This window comes from Oncorhynchus keta, chromosome 24, assembly GCF_023373465.1.
Source record: "Oncorhynchus keta strain PuntledgeMale-10-30-2019 chromosome 24, Oket_V2, whole genome shotgun sequence".
Taxonomy (NCBI): domain Eukaryota; kingdom Metazoa; phylum Chordata; class Actinopteri; order Salmoniformes; family Salmonidae; genus Oncorhynchus; species Oncorhynchus keta.
In genome coordinates this window covers 34,308,034-34,316,970 of record NC_068444.1, presented here as the reverse complement: position 1 = coordinate 34,316,970, position 8,937 = coordinate 34,308,034, and positions in this window count along the sequence as shown.

Here is an 8,937-nt window from a genome sequence, read left to right as displayed (position 1 = left end):
TCAGGTTAATTTATCAAGATGTGATGTGACAACTCGTCACAACATTACATGAACTTGATGAATATAAAAATCCCAAAATGACTAAGTTTCTTGGAAAATTGCCCAAAAATACATCTACCAAGAAGAGTGAATCAGCGAGAGTACACAATCCTGCCTCCGTTCCAGTCCAACACAAAGCAGTTATTGTGCTACCAGGAGTGACTAACCTTTCAAAGGTCCCCTTTAAAAGCACCGACTGTATCAAGGACCTCGTGAAGGGAAAGAGATACGGCATGAGACCTGACGGGTAAAAGCATTGCGGTCAAGAGATGCAGCAGTCTGCAGGGATGAGCCACTGTGATGTGGAAAAGGGCCACTTATAAAACCCTGTGTACTCCATTGATCGCCCATCAGCCCAGGCCTCCTGCGTGGCTTTCCTTACTTAACGTCTCAGAGGGGCTCAGCAACAGAAAGGGATACAGTCAGCTCCGACTTGAAAAACATTGTAACAATTGCAGGATTGTAAGAAACTCATAGGCCAGTAGACAGAAAAAATGCTCCAATGACGTCTGACATTTGTGTCGCTTAGAGAATAAGTCTACATTGAGTTGTCATAAGAGACACCACTATCTGTACTCGGGTTGTGTTATGTGAGAAGTCTGAGAAATACTGTATTTGAATGGAAAACAATGGGGACAACTACACTATTCACATTCATGTATACAATTATAGCCATTCTTGCCTACTTATGTATTGAAATACATTGATTTGCTATTCAATTCTACTCCTAGAAAGCAGCCATATGTCTCTGTCATAGCTGGTGTCCATGTTGATGGCCCGGGATACTATAACCTATAAAGGTGAAGAAATAGCTTTAATAAGCCTATTACAAACCTATGACATTAAATTAATGCATGTTCAACCCTTATTGCATTCATTTGATTGTCTAGCTATTGCCGAGTTTATGTCTAAACATTGACTATTATGCCGCATAATTATTCAAAGTCATTTTTTCAAACTACTTTATATCAATCGCTTGTGGTTGAAGATAGGCACATACTTTAGTCAACTCAATAGCTGCCCCCACACACAAATTAGGCTTATGAAACTTGTTTCAGCATTTAGTTTACATGGTCCACTAAATTGTATGCATTTTGCTGTCGTTTAAAGTAGTGTATTACTCACGTTAGAAATGTTCATTGCCCGCTCCTTTATACAAAGTTTCCCGTGTCCAACGTGTTCTTTGTGGTCATAGGGGGAAGCACATGCGTAGTGGCGTCCATTCATACCCAGAGTTGAGGCACCTAGTTAGTTCCTCCGTGTTTGTTATTTTGAGGAATAACATGCACATGCTCTATTATTATTTTGAATTGATGAATTGTATGTGCGGTTTGTTCCATGCAGATGAAATGATGAATGTCATTACATTTCTTTTACGATGATGTATTTTAGAGGTGATGTCATTGTCACCTCCAGAGAAGTTATGAACCAAATCCAGGTAGGAGAGTAATGAACTGGTATTTATGCCAGTCTGCTTCAGACCTTCAGGTTGAACAGATTGTTACCAGCCTGTCCGTCCGCCTGCCAGCTAGATGCTTGTTGTGAGGCAGCTTAGATGTAGGCCTAAAGGAGCTGTAGTACCCTGTGAAATGTTTTCTCTTTTTTTATTGGGTCCCCTCATCAGAGGACAACATTTTGTTTTGTTTTTACAGCTTTTACAGTACATTCTACATACATTTTACATACATGGCTTTTTATTTTACAGAAGTTACATAGCAAGAGTAAAGTCAGTTGATATTTTGATATACACAATATACAAAGGTATGTGGACACCCCTTCAAATTAGTTGATTCGGCTATTTCAGCCACACCCGTTGCTGACAGGTGTATAAAATTGTCATAGGATTGAACATTGCTGCGGAGACTTGCTTCCATTCAGCCACAAGAGCATTACTGTTGGGCACAGATGTTGGGCGATTAGGCCTGGCTCGAAGTTGGCGTACTAGGATGCCACCTTTCCAACAAGTCAGTTCTTAAAATGTCTGCCCTGCTAGAGCTGTCAACTGTAAGTGCTGTTATTGTGAATAGGGAACATCTTGGAACAACAATGGCTCAGCCGCAAAGTGGTAGGCCACACAAGTTCACAGAATGGTTCCCCCGAGTGCTGAAGGGCGTAGCATGTAAAAAGTGTCTGCAACTCTCACTAACGAGTTCGAAACTGTCACTGGAAGCAACGTCAGGAGCTTCCATGGGTGAGCAGCCACAAACAAGCCTAAGATCACCAAGCGTTAGCTGGAGTGGTGTAAAGTGATGAATCACGCTTCACCATCTGGCAGTCTGAAGGACAAATCTGGGTTTATCGAATGCCATGAGAACGCTTCCTGCCCAAATGCAAAGAGACAACTGTAAAGTTTGGTGGAGGAGGAATAATGATCTGGGGTTGTTTTTCATGGTTCAGGCTAGGCCCTTTAGTTCCAGTGAAGGGAAATCTTAATGCTACAGCATACAATGACATTCTAGACAATTCTGTGCTTCCAACTTTGTGGCAACAGTTTGGGGAAGGCCCTTTCCTGTTTGAGCATGATAATGCCCCCGTGCACAAAGTGAGGTCCATACAGAAATGGTTTGTCAAGATCGGTGTGGAAGAAATTCACTGGCCTGCACAGAGCCACGACCTCAACCCCATCGAACACCTTTGGGTTGAATTGGAATGCCGACTGCGAGCCAGGCCTAATCGCCCAACATTCGTACCCAACCTCACTAATGCTCTTGTGGATGATGGGAAGCAAGTCCCCGCAGCAATGTTCCAACATCTAGTGGAATGAGATGTTTGACTAGCAGGTATCCACATACTTTTGGTCATGTAGTGTACATTACTTCTAGATAGATTTTTTAATTTTTTTTTATTTTACTAGGCAAGTCAGTTAGGCTACCCTAGTGGGGCGGCAGGGTAGCCTAGTGGTTAGAGCGTTGGACTAGTAACCGGAAGGTTGCAAGTTCAAACCCCTGAGCTGACAAGGTACAAATCTGTCTTTCTGCCCCTGAACAGGCAGTTAACCCACTGTTCCTAGGCCGTCATTGAAAATAAGAATTTGTTCTTAACTGACTTGCCGAGTTAAATAAAGGTAAAATAAAAAATACCCTGCTGCCCCAAAGATAGTACTTATGCATTATAAATTGTGTTTTCAGTCATAACTATTATAGAACATAAGCTTTTAAACCCACCCTTCAGCTATTCTCAGTCCATCCCACCTATCTCTGTAAACTGCCCTATTATGATTTCGATGTGGCATTTATTTTCAACTGTGCTGTGATGTTTCAAATGAATTCTGACCCTGTCTAATCGCATAGTATAAACAGATTGTAAATTAAAGATAAATATGTGTACTAAAAGTATTATGATATTGTTGATTGATTGTCTATGGTTTTCCAAATCTTTCAACTGAAATGTTTGCTTGACAGTTTATTCTAGAACTTTTCTGATTATCCCTGAACTCATTTTCAAGTCGGCTGCTGAACTCCTTGCTGTAAATAATACACCTGACTTAAACTGAACGTTTACTACGTTGCGTGACGCTTGTACTGAAAGACACATTTCCCCAAAAACAGCCTTCAACATTCTTGAACAGTCTTTGAGGTGTATTTTCTCCGTTTGGTGGGTGTGGCAAGGTGTGGCTTGAAGCGATGGTGGGATTCGGTTAATGGCCCAGGCCTGCCCCGGGTGAGCCAGGTTATTGCATTTGTTTTGGAACCTCTGGGACGTAAGCCTGATGCCACGTTTTGGCCTACGGTGAAGTCGGCTCGAAACATAAGTGACGTGGGTTACACACGTGGAGCAGGATTGTAAATGTTTTCACGTACGAACGTGATTGCTTCAGATAAAAATGCTTTTTTCTGCCTTCCTAATGAAAACTGGTTCAAACACATATTTTATATTTCTGAACGATGCATCGTGCTGCCTTGTTGAAGGGCGCCCCCCCCTTAAAATGTAATTTCACATTGCAGTAAGTTGTTTTTCAGCAGCCCAGCACCCAACTCCTGCCATCAGCTGTGAGTCACTTCACTTTGTCACAGTGGAATTTTGCATTAGGTGTAAGTGTCACGTTCTGACCTTTATTTTCTGTGTTTTGTATTTAGTTAGTATGGTCAGGGCGTGAGTTGGGTGGGCAGTCTATGTTTGTTTTTCTAGGTTTTGGGAATTTCTATGTTTCGGCCTAGTATGGTTCTCAATCAGAGGCAGGTGTCATTAGTTGTCTCTGATTGAGAATCATACTTAGGTAGCCTGAGTTTCACTGTGTGTTTGTGGGTGATTGTTACTGTCTCTGTGTGTGCACCAGATTAGGACTGTTTTGAGTTTTCACATTTTCTTGTTTTTGTTAGTTTGTTCATGTGTACCTTAACGTATTAAAAAGTACCATGGACAATTACCACGCCGCGTATTGGTCCTCTGATCCGTTTCGCCTCTCCTCTTCGGAAGAAGAGGAGGAAATTCATTACAGTAAGGGTTTTCTTTTTCAACAGGTGTACATTTTCAACTTCTCTTTGCTGTTGCTTAAAAGTAGATTCCCTCTCTCTCTTCCTCTCTGATTATATGACATGCATTTACAAGCCTTCTTTTCTATTTAATTTCATCTGTGTTTTTCTTCAAACACATTTAAAGCAGAACAAGTAGATTTAAAAAAAACAATAACTTCAATATCGTAGCAGCTATTTTCTCTCAACAATCATCGAGATGGAGATCAAAAGGCAGCACATGGGCTACAAGACGGAGAGACACCTGGAAGATGGCAGCTGTCAAATATGTTTTTGTCTCATTCAACATTTTCATCAAAATAAATGGCTTGCTGCCTAAAGCAGGGAAAGATCACACTTAAGTGAAAAATGATGATAATTAGGAGAGTGAGGCTGCTGTATGAATCCAGAATTAGATCAAAGGGAGGAACAGGCAGTATTTTACAGCTGAAAACACCCACTTCCACAAAGGATTCAGTGGCAGGATCTTTTTCCAAAAATATATTTCTCATTCAATACTTTTCAGAAAACCAATCTCTCAATAACTATAGGCTCGGCTCTCGGAATTACTGCATGATTTCCAACTTCCCATCAATTCTATCATTTTCATTTACCCCCTTATTTTATTATTATTTGTTAATATGTTTTGCACTGACTCTTGCACAGGCTTGATGTACACTCACTGACACTCTAACTCTGCACTCACACATACTACACTTACACTCCAACACACACACACACACACACACACACACACACACACACACACACACACACACACACACACACACACACACACACACACACACACACACACATGCATGCATATTGATGCCACACACAAATTATTTATTTATTCTTACCTTTATTTAACTAGGCAAAAAGTAGTGAAATATCACAGTTAAAACGATGATAATTAAGAAATCCCAAATTAGATCAAAAGGAGGAACAGGCAGTGTTTTACAGCTGAAAACACCCACATCCACAAAGGATTCAGTGACATTTTCAGAAATCCAATCGCTCAAAAACTGTAGGTTCTGCTCTCGGAATTACTGCATTATTTCCCATCAATGCTATCATTGTGTTTGTATCATTTATCATGGAATAAACAAATTCCATTTATTTACCAAATGGGTATTCCAGATCTACAGGCTATACTCAAATGACATGGACATGACGTGGGTAGGCCTGATCACAGACGAGACTGCATATAGGGAGGAGGTCAGAGACCTGGCAGTGTGGTGCAAGGACAACAACTTCTCCCTCAACACGAGAGAGACAAAAGAGCTGATCATGGACTACAGGAGAAGGAGGGCCGAGTGGAGTGGGGCTGTAGCGGAGTGGGTCGAGAGCTTCAAGTTCCTTGATGTCCACATCACTAAGGACCTATCATGGTCCAGACACACCAAGACAGTCATGAAGAGGGCACGACAACGCATATTCCCCCTCAGGAGGCTGAAAAGATGTGGCATGGGTCCTCAGATCCTCAAAAAGTTCTACAGCTGCAGCATCGAGAGCGTCTGGTTGCATCACCGATTGGTATGGCAACTGCTCAGCATCCAATTGCAGGCGCTACAGAGGGAACATCGCTGGGGCGGAGCTTCCTGCCATCAAGGACCTCTATACTAAGCGGTGTCAGAGGAAGGCCCAAAAAATTGTCAAAGATTCCAACCACCAACTCGTAGGCTATTCTCTCTGCTATCAAACGACAATGGTACCGGTGTGTTAAGTTTGGGACAAAAAGGCTCCTGAACAGCTTCTTCCCCCAAGCCATAAGACTGCTGAACAGTTAATCAAATGGCTATTCAGACTATTTACATTGACCCCCTTATTTTATTCTCATTTATCAATATTTTCTGCACTGACTCTCTTGCACACGATCAATGTACACTGACTGGACTCTAACCCTGAACTCACACTCCAACACACACACACACACACACACACACACACACACACACACACACACACACACACACACACACACACACACACACACACATATGCATTATTGATGCCACACACACACATTATTATATTATTCTTACTTACAATGACGGGCTACCAAGAGGCAAAAGGCCTCCTGCGGGGACAGGGACTGTGCTTTGGGGACCTTTAACAGAATGTGACTGGCAGAACGGGTGTAGCATGTAGAGGATGAGGTTTGCAGTAGGTATCTCTACCAGTCTGTCTTGCGTCCGGTACATGCACACACATTCACATTTTTTCACACGCTGCTGCTACTCTCTGTTTATTATCTGTGCATGGTGACTTTACCCCGACCTACACTACCATTCAAAAGTTTGGGGTCACTTAGAAATGTCCTTGTTTTTGAAAGAAAAGCACATTTTTTGTCCATTAAAATAACATCAAATTGATCAGAAATACAGTGTAGACGTTAATGTTGTAAATGACTATAGTAGCTGGAAACGTCTACATAGGTGTACATTATCAGCAACCATCACTCCTGTGTTCCAATGGCACATTGTGTTAGCTAATCCAAGTTTATAATTTTAAAAGTAATTGATCATTAGAAAACCCTTTTGCAATTATGTTAGCACAGCTGAAAACTGTTGTCCTGATTAAACCAGCAATAAAACTGGCCTTCTATAGACTAGTTGAGTATCTAGAGCGTCAGCATTTGTGGGTTCGATTCAAGGACATTTTAAGTGATCCCAAACGTTTTTTTAGGCGACATTGACATATTACCTCAGCTAACCCGTACCCCTGCACATTGACTCTGTACCCCTTGTACAGTGCCTTGCAAAAGTATTCGGCCCCCTTGAACTTTGCGAACTTTTGCCACATTTCAGGCTTCAAACATAAAGATATAAAACTGTATTTTTTTGTGAAGAATCAACAACAAGTGGGACACAATCATGAAGTGGAACAACATTTATTGGATATTTCAAACTTTTCTATCAAATCAAAAACTGAAAAATTGGGCGTGCAAAAGTATTCAGCCCCTTCACTTTCAGTGCAGCAAACTCTCTCCAGAAGTTCAGTGAGGATCTCTGAATGATCCAATGTTGACCTAAATGACTAATGATGATAAATACAATCCACCTGTGTGTAATCAAGTCTCCGTATAAATGCACCTTCACTGTGATAGTCTCAGAGGTCCGTTAAAAGCGCAGAGAGCATCATGAAGAACAGGGAACACACCAGGCAGGTCCGAGATACTGTTGTGAAGAAGTTTAAAGCCGGATTTGGATACAAAAATATTTCCCAAGCTTTAAACATCCCAAGGAGTACTGTGCAAGCGATAATATTGAAATGGAAGGAGTATCAGACCACTGCAAATCTACCAAGACCTGGCCGTCCCTCTAAACTTTCAGCTCATACAAGGAGAAGACTGATCAGAGATGCAGCCAAGAGGCCCATGATCACTCTGGATGAACTGCAGAGATCTACAGCTGAGGTGGGAGACTCTGTCCATAGGACAACAATCAGTCGTATATTGCACAAATCTGGCCTTTATGGAAGAGTGGCAAGAAGAAAGCCATTTATTAAAGATATCCATAAAAAGTGTTGTTTAATGTTTGCCACAAGCCACCTGGGAGACACACCAAACATGTGGAAGAAGGTGCTCTGGTCAGATGAAACCAAACTTGAACTTTTTGGCAAGAATGCAAAACGTTATGTTTGGCGTAAAAGCAACACAGCTCATCACCCTGACCACACCATCCCCACTGTCAAACATGGTGGTGGCAGCATCATGGTTTGGGCCTGCTTTTCTTCAGCAGGGACAGGGAAGATGGTTAAAATTGTTGGGAAGATGGACGGAGACAAATACAGGACCATTCTGGAAGAAAACCTGATGGAGTCTGCAAAAGACCTGAGACTGGGACGGAGATTTGTCTTCCAACAAGATAATGATCCAAAACATAAAGCAAAATCTACAATGGAATGGTTCAAAAATAAACATATCCAGGTGTTAGAATGGCCAAGTCAAAGTCCAGACCTGAATCCAATCGAGAATCTGTGGAAAGAACTGAAAACTGCTGTTTACAAATGCTCTCCATCCAACCTCACTGAGCTCGAGCTGTTTTGCAAGGAGGAATGGGAAAAAATGTCAGTCTCTCGATGTGCAAAACTGATAGAGACATACCCCAAGCGACTTAAAGCTGAATAATTTTGCACACCCAATTTTTCAGTTTTTGATTTGTTAAAAAAGTTTGAAATATCCAATAAATGACGTTCCACTTCATGATTGTGTCCCACTTGTTGTTGATTCTTCACAAAAAAATACAGTTTTATATCTTTATGTTTGAAGCCTGAAATGTGGCAAAAGGTCGCAAAGTTCAAGGGGGGCGAATACTTTCGCAAGGCACTGTATATAGCCTCATTATTGTTATTTTATTGTGTTACTATTTTTCCTTTAGTTTATTGAGCAATAATTTCTTACTTACTTTTCTAAAACTCTGCATTGTTAGTTAAGGATCCA